Raw genomic sequence first — 19,290 nt, 5'->3', positions numbered from 1 at the left:
ATATATATGTATTCCAATAACAACAACTGTTTCAGGACAAATGTCAAGAGTTGAAACCAAACATAGCAGCAATTTAACAATAGTACAAATACTGTATAACAATGTTAAGAGGACAATAAGAATACTTTCCATTGCCCAATATTTTGTGTCAGTAGTGCAAGTTAAGTATAAACACAATTGGATACAATTTGAGAGCAGCACTGCAGCGCAGTTGTTAGCGCTTCCACGCCACAGTTCTGAGGTCATGGGATCAAATCCAGCTATCAGCCTTCCTGTGCGGGGTTTGCATGTTCTCCCCGTGCATGCGTGGGTTTCCTCTGGGCACTCTGGTTTCCTCCCACTTTCCCAAAACATCCATGTTTGGTAGATTGGCCGGTCCTAATTGTCTCTCGGTGTGAACGAGCTAGTGAGTTGTCTGTCTGTGTGCCCTGTGATTGGCTGGCAACCGGTTCAGGGTCTCTCCTGCCCACTGCCCGAAGATAGCTGGGATGGGCTCCAGCACCCCCGCGACCCTACTGTGGATAAGCGGTGCAGATAAGGGATGGATGGATACGATTTGAAAGTTATGGTGTATGCATAACCTTCCAACCATAGTGAGAGCTGTAATGGGAACACGGTCTTGATCCCAAGACAATAGTTTTAATCTGATCCAAGTACTAGCTCCGTATCGATAATATGAACACCTTTAGCAAATCCCACTTAAAGCAATGAAATCCCCCCAAAAGATGAAGCTGCTCCTGTTCACACAGACAAGAAAGGTCACCTGGTATCATTTACATTTTCTTGTTAATGTTAAACGGATGTTTTCCATATAAGAAGGTCAAGTTTTGCATTGGAACACAAAATATTTGTATCTCCTGACAATGATAAATTGACTGTCGGATCTACACCTCTCCGGGTATCGTGCTAGAATTTAAACAACGAGTTGTATTGTCTCATCGGAACACATGTCCAATTACTCCATGGTTATCAGCATCATCTATAGTCATTTTAGTTCTGGTTAATGAGCCAAACATGTCCTGCGGAGACAAAGACAATAAAACATGTTTATTGGTTCACCTCAGGGTTTGCATAGTGTTTCTCATAAAAAATACACCATAAAACGGCATATGCGGAGATTTATACGTTTATTCAGGACCCAAAGAGATTGAAGTAGTGTATGTGCATTTACATGTTAGGAGGTCTCTCTTTTTTACAGAAAATGTTCCAATATAATTTGGACTTGCAAATATGAATCTCCAAATGCCAATAAAATGTGATACATACAGTAAATCCAAGTTATTCATATTTTAAAAGTGAAGTCAGACATTAATTTTGCGCACAACCACCCAGAAAGTGTCTATCTATCTACCTACCTTGGTCATATCCCTCAATGAGGGGTGTCCGACAGCAAGACAAACACATACAAAAAGAAAGAAAATAAAAAGGGAAAAAGTAGCAAAAAACACCCACCACACTTTTTAGACCATGGCCAACCCAAATACCCAAACAAGTTCTGCACCTCTGCACCTAAGTTGGTCATGCTTTCGTCCCTCCAGATGAAATGGGACACAAGAAAGCGGCCGTGTCACTTGGGTAAGGGTGACACAACACACTCTTCTGTTCAACAGCAGGGTCCGACAGCTTTCACTGGTTTACCCCTGCCGCATCATACGGGTGCGTCCAAACATCCCACTCCCAGAAAGTATAAGATTGAAAAACTGTGCAACCAGCCATATCTAGCTTATGTCATCTAGTTTACTTTAAATGTGTATCTTCTAAATGTGATATTTGAAACTTTACTTTGATCTCTGACACTAAGCTGTGTTTGTTAAAGACGCAGGGTGATGATGTCACTCGGCCTGTATCAGTTGAAGGGGCAATTTCTTTTGGTTTCTTTAGAAAATGGTGTTGAGCTTCTTGTTGTACGGAAACAAAAAATAAACATTTTCAAACCTCATTTTGTTAAAATATGATATAATGAAATTGTGAATGTGTTTAATTGCTGTTAAAAGTGTCAATAAAATTGTTCAAACCAAAAGATATATCCACCATAGTTAATTTCAATTATTTATTGGACCCGACGAAGAACTGTTGTCAACTTTGCGAAGTGGTATGGTCATCAGGACTGGCCATGATAATTCTTAAGGACACAGTCCGAGGGGGCAGGAGGAGAAGAAGACCCCCAAAAAACTGGGCCTACAGCATTGAGGAATGGACTAATGTCAACTTTGCCATGACCCAAGAACAGGCCAGGGACCATCAACAGTGGAAAAGGCTGTCCAGAGTTGCATCCTCATTGGTGCCTCGACGTCCCAAGGCACCCGTGGACCCTAATTTTCATAGTAAAAAGTGTTTTACATTTCAGATTTTTAAGTACTTATCAGGAAAGAGAAAAATGCAACAATTAATGTTGTATTTATATGTTTTTTCTATCTCTGGGAAGTAACAATGGGAAGATAACTACTAAATTGAAACTTACAAAAAAATAGTCTAGGTATGCTTCTCCTCAGCATACAATACTGTTCTTCATTTTGGAATTAAACGAAAAGTCAATCGTATTATTGATGGGTAAATAATTTAAAGTACAGCACCCCTAATGTTCGATTATGTCAAGAACCAGAACAGGATCAGGACCCAAACGCGTGATATTCTCACTCAAGCCTTTTATTTTACGGGAAATGGGGAGTCATGCACGTTAGGCAGCGGTCTGGCGTGGAATGATAGGAAGCCAGAGGCCGACGAAATCGATACCAATTGCCTGAGCAGATATCGGACGGATAGGGTCGATACCGAACAGGACAAACAGACAGGATTAAAAATGAAACAGGATATCGAAAACAAACATAAGAAACTAGACGGGGCGAAAACTGGAGAAAATAATAAACAGGACAAAAATAGACAGAAACAAAACTGGAAACCGATATTAAACAGGACGACAATACCTGGAAATACCAACAGGAAAACAGAATTGAGTCAGAACCCAAGTCTTGCGGGGCGGAGGTTCGTTGACGGACTGACACAGTAAGAGAGAGCGCACTGAGCTTAAAAAGACGGAAGGCCAATCTGTTAATAAGCCGCAGCTGGTGCCACATGGGCGGGGCCAATTGGGCGCCATGGCAACCGTGACAGATTAACCTGTAAGTACTCAGACTGGGAGGTCGGTGGTTCGCGCCCCGGCCGAGTCATTCCTAAGACTTAAAAAGTGGTCGGCGGCGCCCTCTGTTGGCTGCGGCTGCATCGGCTCGCTACAACGGGTCAGGTGCAATCGACATTTCGTTCTGTGTACATTGTTACACAGAATGACAATACAAGGAAATTATTATTATTATTATTATTATTATTATTATCAGTATAAGCGTTACTTGTGCAGAGCCAATTTACCAGGTAATATATGAAAGTTCGATACCATACTTCTTTAAGACCATTTCGAAACCTACAGTATATCAAATACATATGCAAAACAAATCACTGATGTTTTTAAGGAAATACCTTTAAATTCGAACATAATATTTTCCCCTCATACTGTATATATTAAATGTTAATTTACCTTCCGAATCAAGTTTATGAACGTTTAATGTCGATACTGGTATGGGTTACCATCAGAAGTATAGATGACATAAAAAGGCTGCTATTGCTATCAGTAGTTGCCCAAGAGCAGAGGCTTTATTAGAATGAAGAAATTGGAAGAACAGTGTTTGATTGGTTTAATTTTAAGGTAAAATATTTTGAAAGCATTATAAGCACATTTCTTTCCTCATCAGACTTTTTTGGAAGGGAGTACATTTATACTACAACTGGTGGTAACATGCAATGGTATGGGCATCAGCCCCTACTCAAAGGTTGAGGGCCAACATCTTCTGGGAAAAAGTAGCATTTTTATTACCCAGTATCAAAATGTCATGTAATGTATTGCAACTAAGGAGTTCTTTACCCTTGTGTTGTCCTCATTTTAAGGACCATCTTTGAACTTTCTTTTATACATTTTACATGGAAATGTGAATTAAAAACAACATTTATTTTCTACTGTGGGATCTTTTTTCTCTTTCTCTACCTTTTTCCCATGCTTCCTTCCTCTTTTTTTTCTTGTGTAAGAACGTCACGCGATTGGGTCCTGTATCTGTTCTGGTTCTGACATTTTTACAATCTTTCCCTTTCTTTATTTCTCTCGATCAGTCCATCTCTTTCTTTATTTTTGTCCATCTATTTTTGCTCTCACTTTCTTCCTCTTTCTAAAACTCTGTCACACACTCTCTTTTTCTTTCCCCAATTCTATTGCTCTGTCTTTCTCCTTCTATCTTTCTCTCTCCCCCGTTTTCTTCACTTACTCCTCTCTTCCCTCTCTCGCTTTCTTCCTATCTTTAGTTCTTTCTCCCTCACTTTCTCTTTCTCTTCCCCTCTTTCTCTCTCTGTTTAACTCGTTGAGTCTTTATTTCTCCCTGTCTCTCTCTCTCTCTCTCTCTCTCTCTCTCTTGCTCTTTCTCTTTTTCTCTTTTACTCTTATCTTTCTCTCTCTCTCTTTGTATCTCTCTCGAAGGTGCTTGTGACGGGTCAATATGAGTGGTGTCAACTCTGTATTTTTTCGTGCTAAATATTAACAATTTGAAGTTTAAATTTGGTAAAAGTGCCACGTTATATTGATACAACAAAGGCTAGATTACTATAGTAGCACAATGCATTTTAAAATAAAAAAATGGGTTGCATAATAATGACTTATTATTGATAATATACTGTATTATTAAAAACAAACAAAGAAACGTTTTGGAGCCGAAAGAATATCGGTGAGCCGAGCCGAAAGAGTCGATTCCCAAAAACGAGCTGGAATTCTGATCACTATTTCGGCGAGTGACTCGCAGCGTGAGTTTCCGCCATGTGGAGGCAATGTCGCTCCTCTTGTGCGCCATTCGCCTCCTCTCCCCTCCTCGATCACAGCTCAGCTCCGTCTGCTAGTTGAGATCATGACCACAGAGCAAACTCAAGCGGGCTCTGACATTCACCCATCGAGAGCACAAGCGAGAGAGTTCATTGAGTCCCAGTCTTGAACGGCGGTGGTCGGGAAGCGCAAAGACACTTTCGATCTCGCCGATTCCTTCACGCTCCAAAAGCTCGCTCCCGTCGCTATCATTTGCCCGCTCATTGGAGCTCAAAATCGGACACGGACTGCACGGACCACCCTTCGCACTCTCCTTGTGGAACGGATTTTTAACTTGCCGGAGCTCTGCCAGTGGCCGGCGGTCCTCCAAGGGGCCCCGGGGACGCTTTCTGTCCGGCCGCCAGGCAAGCCACAAACGGCCCCGGAGAGATCTTCTTTCAGCTTGGAGTTGGACATAAACGTCTCTAATTGGATTCCTCCTCCTTTGGCGGCTTGCATTTTTTTCTGTCATCACATCGGCTGCACACTCCACTCCATTTCGCTTTCCGTCCCTCTCCCGTTTCAAAGCAACGTTGACGCCATTTTCCTCGGGGTTTGTGTCAAAAAGCATCCAAGTAGATTCCAGGAGCGCGTGACAGCTCCCCGGGAGGCTGTCATCTCATCACCCGCTTGTGTAAAAATGTGGCTAAATGGATTGTAAATGATCCAGATAAATAATTTAGCCGCCTGAGCTGCGCGTGTGACAATATTAGACATGGGTAAGTAGCCTCCTTTTGCACCCGAAGACACTTCTCAAATATTGAACAAAACATTTTGTGTGTTTACTATTGTATTCGATTTCCATGTTGTGATCCCAGAAGTGGATTTTTTTTTTGGTTCCTGCCTGTTAACAGTTTCAGGAACATGTGCTTGCTTCCCATTGGAAAAGCTGCAGTGGCTTCAGATGCCAGTAATTTAACCTAGGGAGTCTATTAGTTTTAATTGTACCTTTAGGGGTGGAAATTCTCTCTAAGACCTTAGATGAAGTCACTACTAACGGTGAAGGGTTTTTAATTTATGAGAAAATGTTGCACAACCTCTAAAGTCAGTGATGTAAAACTCTGTTTGGCTCTGGGGCCAGATCCAGACATTCTGTTCTGAGGCGGCCGGCGTCAGTAAAAGAATGTCAACTCCAAATTGTTACCAGTTTTTCAGTATTATGCTTTATCACTCATTCAGCATACCCATCCTACATATGATAATCACGGATGAAAATGTGTTCTAAACAAGGGGAATCACAAACAAGGGGAAAAATATTTTCATGTTTGACATTGAATGTGTTCTTTGGTTTATTTTAAAAGTTGAGTGAATGTTTTACACCTGAACCAACTCACTGCGCTTTATAAACTAGATACTGCCCTCTAGCGGCCGGAAAGAGAGAGACTGGTTTGCAGTCGTTTAAAAAAATGTAACTTTTGATAGAATTGACACAAAGACTCACTCCTTTTTTTGGCATCCTAAAATATTTATGGAAGGCCGGATCCAGCCCGCGGGGTGAGTGTTTGACATGCCTGTCTTAAGTCAACTGCCCCTAAAGTTGTACAGTTCTGGATCACTCAAAACACATCTCTGAACTTAAGACATACATAGAAGACCCTGGACAAAATTGCCTATTCTTTGTAAGATCTTAGTTGAGTGAGTAGTAAGGTATGGACTAAATTTGCTTCTGATTTTGCTTTTTTTGGGTGGTGGGGGGTTAGTACAAATTCCAACAGCAGGAGGTCCATTAAGCAGACCACAATGAGAACATACTCAGAAAATTGCCATCTGCAGGATCAGATGGTAGTTAGGACAGAGTTGTGTTTTGCAGATGTTATTATTGAGGAATGGCAAGCAATTAAAAAGTTACAAATGCATGCACTTGCGTGAACTTTAAACATTATTAAGGGAATTTAATACCTGTCAATCTCAGCCTTTTCCCTTCCCCTTATTAAGTGATCATTAACCTTACTAACACAATGCGGCACCTAAATACTCACAGCAACAAAGACCATGTAGAATACTGCGCCAATATTAGTAAAGGACAATGACGATGTCGTCTGCTACCAGTAACAGAGACAATCTCGATGACAGTCAAAATGGGCAAGATGAGATAGGTCTAGCAAAAACATTTTTTTTTTAACTCTCGTACAGAAATTGTAATACGATGTACACAGTTTGAAATCATAAAAAAACAAAATACGGTGAAAATATATACATTGACAAGTATGGAATTTGATATTGGTATTTATTCTGTTGCTCATAACATAGTCATAATTCTCTTGTTTGAGTGGATGAGGGAATGGGTTTTTACCAATGCATTGCAGTCCTTTTTATTGGCTCGCGGAATTGTTTGGTTTTGCTTGGTCCACCCCGAATGTCATTCATCAGAATCTGACGTCTTTCACGTGTGCCATGACGCCACCCAAAATTATTATGGTCTCCATCTGCAGGTGAGGCCCCAAATGGGAAGGCAAGCAGGTTTCATGAACCTCTGCCCTGCAAGATAAATAAACATGCACGGATTATCCCGAGGAAAGTGTGGAAAATTTCACAGGTCTGTTGGATATGTGGTATTTGACGTGTCGAAAAATATGTATGGCAAAGGTGTTTGTAAAAAGGTGAAACAGGTAGGATCTGGGTAAAACTATAAAGGTGTTTTGCAGTGAAGAGGGCTCAATCGCAAATTACTTATGAGGTAATGGGTTGCCTGTGCAATCTTTAAATGAAAGCATGAGAAATCAATAAGGTGCATCCTTATCCGAGCAGGACACTTTGGGTGGAAATAGGATCAGAGGGAAAAGGGGGGGAGGGAATATTAGAGGAATCCAAGGACAAACACAAGTGTTGGCACCCTCTCGTAGCAGAATATCAGCACCGAATCACCTTTTAGCAGAGGGGGAGAGGGAAGAGCGTTGAGGTAGCGTGGAGATGAGGGAAGTCGGCAAACGGGAGGTGAGGAGGGGGGAGAAGGAGGCTGTGGGGCAGTCGCAGAGGTGTTTTTTTTTCTTCTTTTTTTGCTGACAGCCATTTTGTGGTTTTGCTGTTGGTAGATGTTAGCACTCATCTGCCAGGGTAATAAGGTGAGAATGGTGCCACCTGGTATGCACTTTAGTGGTAATTGTTGGTTTAATTCAGAAAAAATGGACATTCCTAACAATAGCATTTGAGTGCCATATTTTAAGGACTATTAGGCGCACTTAAAAACCTCAAATTATCCAGAAGTTTGAAACCCGGTGTGTCTCATATATTGCAGAATATGGTGGATAAGATAAGTATATTTTGATCAAACAATATCTGTCACAGCAGTGAGAGCGCCAACACTTGATCCCCAGACCACGAGTGATGCACAGTGATACAGATGACATACAAAAGGCATTAAATGTTATCTCATTATAACACATGTTTTACTCACAGTGCCAGACATAAATGTTAAAGACTGGAAAATACAGGAAGTCGTCCTCAGAAATACAAATAAATGCGAAATCCGGTTCATCATTAGATACACGAGTTGTTTCCCTCTTCGTGCTTTTTTGTGTGTTTTTGTAAGTGATCCGTAGCACTATTGGTTAGGTTTAGGCGCTCTCACCACAGCAACCTGGGTTCGATTCCCAACCTTTTGCAATATATCAAGCAAAATTTAACAACTGATAGATCATTGAGCTAATATAGTTATACCAACCACTTATACACGAATATAGTAGCTCTAACTGTCGTTTTAAATGCACGTGGCCTAAATGTGAAAAAATATATGACAAACTACTTTTTTACTGGTGTGTGCCTTATAGTCTGGTGTGCCTTATAGTGGGGAAATCACGGTAAATATATTTGACAATGACTTGGCTGATATAATACAGTTTAATGTACTTTTAACCTGGAACTTACATGAGCTGTAAGTGTGTTCTGTTTCTCACTTACATAGTAGTTTCCCTATCAATACTTACGTTGGATTAAAAGTATTCAGTTCATGAGTGCTGTCTCTTTTACCGAGTGCGGTGCTAACCAAATTCATGTGAAAATTGTCATTTACACTCAGGCACTTGTTTTAGGTCATATCCAATTCTGTCGTAAGCATACTTAGCGACTGCGATATGGTGAGAGCAATATTGGTGAGTAACAGCCCTTATAATTTTTAATAGTCCTAAATTGAGTCTTGTGATATCACAATTTTGGTCTCAAAGTGATCACACGTTCTGAACCTCAGAAAAGCTGATATTAAAACCCAACAATCATTTATGCATTTTGTTCATTTTTCTTGGCATTGCTATTGGTAGTGAGCACACACTGAAACAGTGAGAACTTTTTCAGCACCTCAGGGTGCATTTAAGTCCGTGGATCAATGGCAAATCTGCTCGGTTGGAAAAGAGGTGGAAGAACAGAGTGATGATAAGCGATGGACTTTCTGCCTTAATCTTGTCAGTCAAGGGAATCAAGATGGCAACTCTTTAATCACAAGAACTGAGGTTAACCGCCTATGCAGAATTTTTTGTGGTACCTTTAACACCTGCTGCAGACCAAGTGATGTCACCAATATATACTGTGGTGTAGTTTTTATTTGTCTAGTGTTCACTTGTTTGGTGTTCACATTCGAGTGTCTGATGATATTTTTACAATAATCCAGATCCGATGATTTTAGTTGCATCATAGAGAGGGCTTTTGTTTGATTGCCTTTTTTGTACTCAAAACATTTGGGGAAGAGAGTAGACTAACACAAAACAACTCTTTTGTCAACTAATATAGTCTAATGAGTGCAATTGTTGTTTTGTGTGCCCTTACCACCCACCACCATTTGAGCCATGTGTTCAAAAGTCCATTTGTAAGTTTTTTATTTGTTTTGTTTTATTTTTCAAATTTAGATCAGAATGTTAAGATAAATATGGATGAAATTTGTTTTGTTGCATCTGGGTCACCTTTGTACAAATTACCTTGAAACTGATCCAGATCCAGGGAAATTCCACTGGTTGGTTGTTGTCTACAACACGTCAAATCATCCATCCATCCATTGTCTGCACCGCTTATCCTCAGTAGGGTCGCGGGGGTGCTGGAGCCCATCCCAGCTATCTTCAGGCATTGGGCAGGGGACACCCTGAACCGGTTACCAGCCAGTCTCACGGCACACGTAGACATACAACTCACCCACTCATTCACACCTAGGGAAAATTTGGACTGGCCAATTAACCTGACGTGCATGTTTTTGGAATGTGGGAGGAAACCGGAGTGTCCCGAGGAAACTCACGCAAGCACAGAGAAAACATGCAAACTCCACACAGGAAAGTTCGATCTCATTACCTCAGAACTGTGTTGCACATGCGCTCACCACTCCGCTGCCGTGCTGCCCCACGTCAAATAAATTTTACTATATCTAGTTGACAACTGTGGGATCTAAATTCTCAATATGTCAGTAATTTTTAACGTAATTCTTCCACTTTGTTATTAAAGTCGTTTGAAATCTAAAGGATTATTTGTTGTCCCTTGCAAAATTTCGACTGTTTTTTAAATTGATATTTTCATAATTGAGTGTTCTTAGAGACGTGCATTTGTGTGTTGGGTGTGATCACATCCATCTAACCTCCACGCCAATAAAAGCAGCTTTTATATTTTATTTCAAATGAGCGTGATAGAGATATGACAGTCTTTGACATTTCTCGTTGATTTCCAAGTGAAGTGGAAGTCCATGCTGGACTCAATAGATCAATGAAGTGAACTGAAACAGAGAATGCCTTCCAACTTGATCATTCATGTCCATATGAATTATTCAGAATATCCAATGCATGCTGTTGTCAAATCTCTGAGTGAAACATGGTGACATTTACCATGGGATTGAGAATCAATGTGTCCGCAGCTCCATCAGGTTAACCATAATCATGTTACATAATGTGCGCCACAATTTTAACATGGTACGTACTGGTCTAAGGTTGAGTCTACGATTTAACTATCAAATTTTTAGGTGTGCTTAACTTTTGTTTGGTCTTTGGTTTTCCACTGACCTGTACTCGGAGAGAGTCTAAAAAGTGTAAAATGAATAATTGAGGGATCGTGTATTGGATATATATATATTTTTTTAAACTTTGTAACCTCTTTAGAAAAAGAGAAAAAAAAAGTAACACAAATTGTATTTTTTAGTAAAGGTTATTAAAAGTGGGCGGCTGGGTGGTTAGCGCACATCCCCAGGGTTCAAGTCCAGCTACAGCAGCTTTCCTGTGTGGAGTTTGCATGTTCTCCCTCTGCCTGCGTGAGTTTCCTCCGGGCACTTCGGTCTCCTCCCACATTCCCCAAAAACATGCATGTCAGGTTAATTTGTCCCTGTGAATGAGTGAGTTGTCTGTCTCTGTAACTGGATGGCAACCAGTTCAGGGTGTCCCCTGCCCACTGACGAAGATGGCTGGGATGGGCTCCGGCGCCCCCGCGACCCTACTGAAGATAAGCGGTGCAGATGATGGATGGATGTTTATTAAAAGTCTCAAAGGCCTAAATCAAACGTATTATAAGAAACGTATTCAAGGGAGCTTAACAAGGTGATCAAGAGATTATAAACTATTTGAATGCAAATGTATTATTTTTAGTGTATTGTATTGCTGTTATAATCATCTAAACAAAGGTTAACGGAAAAATGCATTCACTGCAATAGGCTGCCAAATGTTCAAATTGACTTGCACGAACACAAAAATCAAGATGTGTTGGTTCTAAATTTAGTGTCCCAAGTGTCATTTCGGGATTTAACTTGTTCTTAGTGAACCAATGTTGATGGGTTTCAAGAAAGAGGCCCATTGTTCCATGCCTGGAAAAGACAGAACGTCATGGCCATAGCTGTTCTTTTTCTTCGGGCGGTGGGGGGTGTGGTTGTGGTTTTGCTTGTCATAATTTATCTAGATTTTTATCTCAACCGTTTCAGAGAGAAGAAAATAGAATAAATATGAAAGTATATGAAATAATATATGCAACAAAAAGATTGAACAACTTTCGAAACCTTGCTTTTTTAACGAGGATTGGAATGAAAGAGGAGGCTCAAAATTTGAAAAATAAGACTACCGTATCTCATTCGCCTGCAATTTTTAGAAGCTCTGCATGGTTTACAGGGTATTCACCTTGTAAACCATACAGATGTGTATGCATGATTGATGGATGAGAAAGAGTTACAGAGGTACCTTTTCATATGAGCTTAATTTTTTTTTCCCGGAATAGTGCTCGTAGCTCAAATTTTCCTGATATGAAATGATTAAAAACTGCGCTCCCAAAAGCAGGGAAGTGAACCTTAAATAACTATAAAACACATTATGCTGATAACTTAAACACATTAAAATTGTAACTAGACATGAATATAAAGTAATAACATAACTAAGGAGATATTAACGAAATAAAGTGTGAGTTTATTGTAAGCGCCATAACAATTGTGTGCGTGTGGTGCGGAGAAAAGGGGGCGGTCGCGAGGAGGATTCACAGAGATTGCATCCCTGTCAATTCCTATATTTTCCCTCTTTCATATATGTTTTTTTTTATCATTTGACATTGTGTACGCCGTACAACAATTTTTATATGGGCTAAAAAAAGGCTTATCTCATCTTGACCAATTCGTCTTAATCCGGAATGTCTCTGTCACTGGTAGGAGACGGGCGTCATTGTAGTTTGTGTCTGTATTCTAAATGGTCTGCCTTTCTGTGAGTAGGTGCCTTGTTGTGTTTTTAAGATTAATTATCGCTTAATAAATAGTATTTGCAAACAATTATAAGGGGAGCAATTGACGGAGGTTGACAGATATGAAAACAAGAGACTGTTACTTACTGTACATCAAAGCTACTGGAACTTTAAATGAACGTACACACAAAGTATTTTTACCGCACCTTATTTTTTTGTGGCTGCAGTAGTTTGCATGTGCAAACTGGATGAGATGATGCTGGCAGTAAGCATTTACCTGCAGTGAACAGTCTCTAGTGGTCTCTTGTGGTCTGTAGTGGTAGCCTATTCGAACTGCTCGTGAGCAAGATTTCTGTTATATGTATGTTAAAAAAACCAAAACAATAATATATAATGTAATCAAAATTCTCGTGTCAAAATGTTCTTGTATAAAGCGGGATGACTGTATTTTGTTAGTCCACCTCCAAAGTAGTGGGCTGCTGGGTATGAAGCCTTAAAAGGCTGTGTTGCTGCTGCCATTTCTCGCTCCCCATCTCTCTCACTATCTATCTCTTTCTCTCTCTCTCTCTCTCTCTCTCTCTCTCTCTCTCTCTCTCTCTCTCTCTCTCTCTCTCTCTCTCGCTCTCTCGCTCTCTCTTTTTCTTAGACACACACAGACACATGCATGTTTTTCCTGCACTGTTCATTCTTTCAGCTCAGTCCATCTGCATTTCATCATCACCATTTTATCATAATGGTCTCCAGAGCGAGAAGGAGGCGAAATTGATGCGTCCTATTCACATCCAGCTCACTTGGGTGACCTTATGTTATTTGCGAGAGAATCCACTGTAGTACTGGTAGTTTGGAGAACATAATAAAGCTATTTAAGTGACCAGTCTGGCCCGTCACAATACTGCCGCTGTCCCAGGCGAGCCGAATTGCATACACGTATTCAGACAGGAGTGTTTGTGCATGCGAGATGGCCTGGATTAAAGGACGGAGGCCGGTGCAAGTCTTACAGAAAGTGTTGCGTCTGACTTCCAGTTGGACTGCAACGATTAGTCAAAGTTATTGAGAAAAATCGATCATAGAATTAGTTAACAATGAAATTCATTGACTATTGCCGCCAGACACGTTTTTCCAACAGAGTGAGACATTTTTACATGAATGTAATTTCTGCTGAGAGTCGCTCAAGACTAATAGCCATTAGCGTCTCTGTCTCGAGCTGTAACATAAACATACACAAATGGTGGCGCCAGTATCAATTACATGTACCAGAACTACTAAACGGCAGCACGGCGGCGCAGTGGTTAGCACGTGTGCGGCACAGTTCTAAGGTCTTTGGAACCTCCTGTGTCGGTTCAAATCCAGCTACCAGCCTACCTGTGCGGAGTTTGTATGTTCTCCCCGTGCTTGCGTGGGTTTCCTCCGGGCACTCCGGTTTCCTCCCACATTCCAAAGACATGCATTTCAGGTGGATTGGCCGGTCCAAATTGTCCCTAGGTGTGAATGAGCGAGCGAGTTGTCTGTCCCTGTGTGCCCTGCGATTGGCTGGCAACCAGTTGAGGGTGTCCCCTGCCCACTGCCCGATGATTGCTGGGATGGGCTCCAGCACCCCCGCGACCCTACTGAGGATAAGTGGCGCAGCTAATGAGATGAGATGAGATAATGAGATGAGAACTACCAAACGTATTGAGCATTTTAGCCTGTACACTGCGAATAAAAGATACTTGCAAAGTTTGCAAAGCAGACCTTCCGCATCATGGCGGTAGATAAGTGATGCAAGAACATTTAACCAGCACGCCGACCAAATGAAGGAAACTGAGTCTGACTCGCCTTAGTAATATTCAATTAACGTTCAAGCCAACGCATACATGATGACATGCATTGCACATTTTACACATGTATATTTTGCTATAAAAAGTGCATGAGCGTTATGCCAGACTATGTCTGACAAACGAAATAAAATACTTGCAGTCTGAAGAGCAAACAAAATACTATTTGGCAAAACTGTTTGAGTTGAAACAAGTGCGAATCGTTAAGTACCCTTGTTACAGACTTTGTGTATGACCACTAAATATACTTTACAAAATGGACATCATATTTATTTTATGTACTTGTTCTATGGCTGCTAATGTTCCTGTTCTTGCTTTACAGGCATAAAAAAATCTTCACTTGATTTAGATTTATTATTTAATTAATCTTCTAACAATGGACAGAGATTTATTTATGTATTTAGGTCTCTACTGACCGAGCACAGAGCCTAATAGGTTTGAGTGCATTTTTATTTAACTTTTCTACAAATCTGGAGTATGTTCAATAACAGATGTACTTACAGTTGTACCCATTTTCTTGTGTTTATCATTATTTGCCACATAATTAAATCAACTTCATCTAAATTTAAGAAAAAAAACTGTTGTTTCAAAAGTCGGTGACTAGTGGACTATTAAAATAGTTGTCAGTTGCAACACTAGCATCCAGTAACAGAACGTTAACAGAGCCTAGGGTACCCACATGATATGAGGAAAGGCAGACAAGAAAGACCCAGTTGAGTAGTTTATGCAGTTATGACCCAGAAATGATGATTGTTATAACTCATGTCCACGTTTGTTGTCACGCCAGTCGTAGTAACTGGTGTGAATTCCTCTTTGATGCCTGTGTATGGATGGTTGTGTCTTTGTAGGGATGTTACAGTTGGCAGCTGTCTCTCTTTCCTGTCATTGTGCTCAGTCACATGAGAGCCCGGATGGCTTTCACACATGCCAACAGGGCGAGTCACTAAACTGACTTTAGTGACAGGGAGGCTCCCGAGGAACAGACAGGGTCACGCGGGTTTTTAATCCGCTGCGTATTGACTTTTGAAGACTTTGCTTGCACCAGACGTGGTTGCGTTTGATCATACCCCAGTACTGGAATTACGGAAAGTTGATCTTTTGAAGTTTATGTCGGAAAAATAAGTGGGTCGTTTGAATGCTTGGCAACAAGTGTCAAATTAAACCAAACAAATCTTTAGTCGTGTGCCCAAATTTCTTGGCACGACCAGATAGGCTGATTAGTGGAAGTTTTTTGGGTAGAAGAACCACTTTGACAAGGCAGCCAAAGAACAATCATGTCCTACTAGGCTAACATTTCACTTATAATGGTCAACATACAGTTTGAAGGTATTTGTGCCTGGTGATGTCATATACAAAACAGATACACTAATTGACATATGTAATTCTGCGGCTTGGTGCCGAAAATCAAATTAAACCCTTATGGGAAATTGCCTTAAGTTTTTTTTGTATGGATTTTGGGCTCGGAACTTACCTGATTGCTCCATACAAAGGGATAGAGGCCTTTTTGTGTTTTGTGGTATGTAGGGTACATCATGACAAGAATAAAATGGCACCTAATTGTGTACAACAGGGGTCAGGAACCTTTTTGACCCAGAGTCGTGAGAACCATATATATACAATTTGTCTCCCTCCTGCAGTGACTTAGAGTATTGAGGTTCATTTTTAATGTCATTCATGTCTTCACTCATTGTTTCAAAATAAGGTGCAAGCCAATTTATTTTGTATAAATGTCACAAAATATTGCAAGCAAGAAGGGAAGCTTATTTCCCTTTGGCACAGACGCACTGGGCAGAGAGAAGGATGTGTGCGTGCTACTTGCGTTTTTTTGGGTGTTTACTGTGGGCTCTGTGGGTTTTCATCACAAAGTGTCTCAATAGTGAACATTCATTGTTTAATGAGCTTCTAGGTTTTTTGTTTCTGTTTTTTTTGCAATATACAGGTAAAACGGGTCTGTTGATGTGACACGCTGACTGTGAACTGTTGTTGAAACGGTGCCCTATATATCCTGGATCGAACTTGTTGAAACGTCTGTGCTGATTTGGCTTTGCATGTACAAAACACGGCTTCTCACGTATCTAGTTTGGTGCAACATAATGAAGACATGCAAGAGCTAAATTGTATCTCCAAGCCAGATGTACTCATGAAAAGCGCCATATATGAGCAATAGGTTTCGCGACCCCTCGTATGCAGTATATCGGTTTGGAGGATTTAGGTCTAGAAAGTAGAAAATACCAACACGTAAATAATATCATCTCCACCTTTTGAGTGGAAGTTGCTGCATCTGAAGCTCAGCTGCAAATACGTAACATTTACATTACATCTTGAATTTTAAATGGCTCACAGCCAATGTAAGGCAACACTGAGATTTCTCTTTAAAGTGTATCGTATAGTCTGCACTTAACACTCTGCTACTTTGCTAACTTGGTAGTTATCATGGCAATCATGAAAAGTTATGTCTCATTCTCGTTTAATTGCAGCAATACTCAGCATACTCACCACCATTGAGGTGAGGGCTGAAGAGGAACAACATGGTACAGTGGAAAGACAATAGTTTTTGGTCTGTATAAGTTATCACACAACAGAGCCAGTTAGCTTACCGTTAAGTAGTAAATTATAACTTGAGGGGCTGTGGTGAATTCAAAATCCCAAAGGCGTAGAACCACCAGGAAAAGTATGTGTGTGTCTGTGTGTGGAGTCAGACTTTGGAATAATTTGCAAAATGAGATCAAACAATGTCCAACTATCCATGTGTTCAAATTTAAATACAAAAAAGCATTACTGGCGAAATACAGGGATGAAGAAAATGGGATATGAGGGAGATTGGAAATACTGCATTTCAAACTATGGTTAACTTGTTGTTATTGTTGCTATTATTACATCAGAACTGTTATAAGTATTGTGTTTATTTTTATTGTTATTATCACTGGTGCCGCAGTGACATTATGCGCATTATGACGTTGAGGGATGGGTATTGCGAAGATTAGTGTATAAAATATGTGATTATTGTAACTATTATAATTATTGATATCTGACCTATGTAATAAGTATATCCATGAGATTTTGTTGTATTGGATACAAGAGGAGCTATCTATAAAATGTATTTAATAGGGAAGATAAAGGGGTAGGAAAAATAAGCATCTGCTTCTGACTACCCCTTTTCGAACATGTTATGTGACATTATTTTGTTGTTGACTCATTGTTTTTGTCCTGTTTTTATTTTTATGTTCGAAATAAAAGTTTTCATTCATTCATTCATTCAAGTAGTAGAGACCAAACTATCGTGGTTGGAAAACAGGTTGTTTATCTTTAATACTGCCACCTGTCCTGGTTGAGAGGCCGCCTTTTCCTGGTGTTTTATAGCAATACTCTGTAAAATGGTGCAAACACTGGATTATAGTTTTTTTTAAAGAATTTTCTTTAAATGCATTTAATAAATAACAAGTAACACTCCTCTAGTCTCTATATAATATTTTTTAAATGGCCATTTTAGGGCAGCTGATATTTTGTCATTCAAAAATACGGATTGTGTTAAACTTCAGTTGAATAAATTAATTCTCCAAAATAAATACATACATTTAATGCTGGGAAAGGTTCTCTACAATTAAATTGGCAATCTGACAAGGTGTTCCTCATTTATTTTTCAGAGAGTTGACAACCCTACTTCACACACCCCTTCACACACTCCTAGAATCCTAAGGGCCAACCTACCTTCTCAGACTTGACATTAATCTTCCGGAAAAAAACAAACCAAAAGAATGACTAGGCGTATCTAAAATGTGTATTTTATTGGGGACTGAGATGAAAGTACTAAATGTCGAACAGCACTTAGGGTGTTGCATACTCATTCACCTGTTTCATTGATGCACACAGGCATGTGCAATAATCCTTGTTTTGGTTTGATTATTTATGTCAAATAGTCTTACCTTGTGTGTAATTAATGAGATTAAGTAAACAATGGCAAAAGAAAATGATGTTAAATGAAATATAATCATTTTCAGGTAAGGAAAGCAACAAGGCGCATGTTAAAAGAAAATCACAGCTTTATTTCTGGATACATATTTGAAAGTAATAGAAAATAAAACAGAAAATACAGTAATAAAGGCTTAAAAAATAAATACGTGAGTGGAAAAATGTAAGAACAACTAAACAACAACAGGTTTTAAGAGTAAAAAGTGTCAAACTTGGCTGAAAGGCAGATACTTAACTAAAGTTTTGTGCAAGGTGCATCCACTGTACTTTAAGCTTCAATTTACAATCTCAAAATATTTGTGTGTTCATTTTGAGCCCCGTCCTCCTAATGAGCAAGGACGTAGCATCTATACTGTAGCAGCAAACTTGTGCGGGCTGCAATAACATGATTTTTATATATAACCAAGGGACACAAACTTATCATTTTGCGCTAAAGCAACTCTTGTTTTCTAATCGTTGTATCAATAGGTGTCCCGATCTCTGAATGGCCATGTTTAAAATTTCTGTAGCATTCCAACGGGAATGTTTGATGGAAAGTAATAACTCTGGACTTGGTGGGGCCATACAGCCAGCCAAGGTCTTCTCCCTTGTGGAGGAGGTTTTGATGCCTGAAATTACAGTCGACCAAAAGAAGCAGCACAAATCCAACTGCAACGACAAATAAACGCTGTTCGGCCGGGACACTGCGTTGTTCTCAATATCTACATCTCAATAGCTTTTAGGAAGACAGGAAATCAATCATATAATGTAGTATTCAGAGTGTAAAGTAAATTGATGTCAGTAGTGTTGGAGTTCAGAAGGTTAAACATGCAAAACTGCCGCAAGGGTTCTTTACATCTTCTTAATAACACACATGGGTGCTCTGAACCTTTGCGAATAATGTTTTATACATTAGAAAACACAATTGTTCAGGGGGATTTTTCTTGACGTAGTACAGAATATCCCCTTAATACTCTGCTGGTGGATTACGCTCCGGTTGTGTGTGGTCTTGTTGGAGTACGGATT

General features: G+C 39.9%; 1 protein-coding gene across 2 annotated transcripts in view; it reads left to right on the top strand.

Annotated features, from left to right (window-relative positions):
• Positions 1-4,879: 4,879 nt before the first annotated feature.
• The window catches only part of setbp1 (SET binding protein 1), a 79,695-nt gene continuing 65,284 nt past the window's right edge, over positions 4,880-19,290 (top strand). For both annotated transcript variants that reach the window (XR_015850495.1, XM_088335977.1), the window contains exon 1: positions 4,880-5,610. The gene's annotated coding sequence lies outside the window, so the exon portion shown is untranslated. The remainder of the gene's footprint in view (positions 5,611-19,290) is intronic.

This window comes from Urocampus carinirostris, chromosome 5, assembly GCF_059441175.1.
Source record: "Urocampus carinirostris isolate Australia breed hairy pipefish chromosome 5, RoL_Ucar_1.0, whole genome shotgun sequence".
In the NCBI taxonomy this organism is placed as follows: Eukaryota; Metazoa; Chordata; class Actinopteri; order Syngnathiformes; family Syngnathidae; genus Urocampus; species Urocampus carinirostris.
Note: the sequence above shows the minus strand (reverse complement) of the source record. Positions and strands in the feature narration are given on the sequence as shown.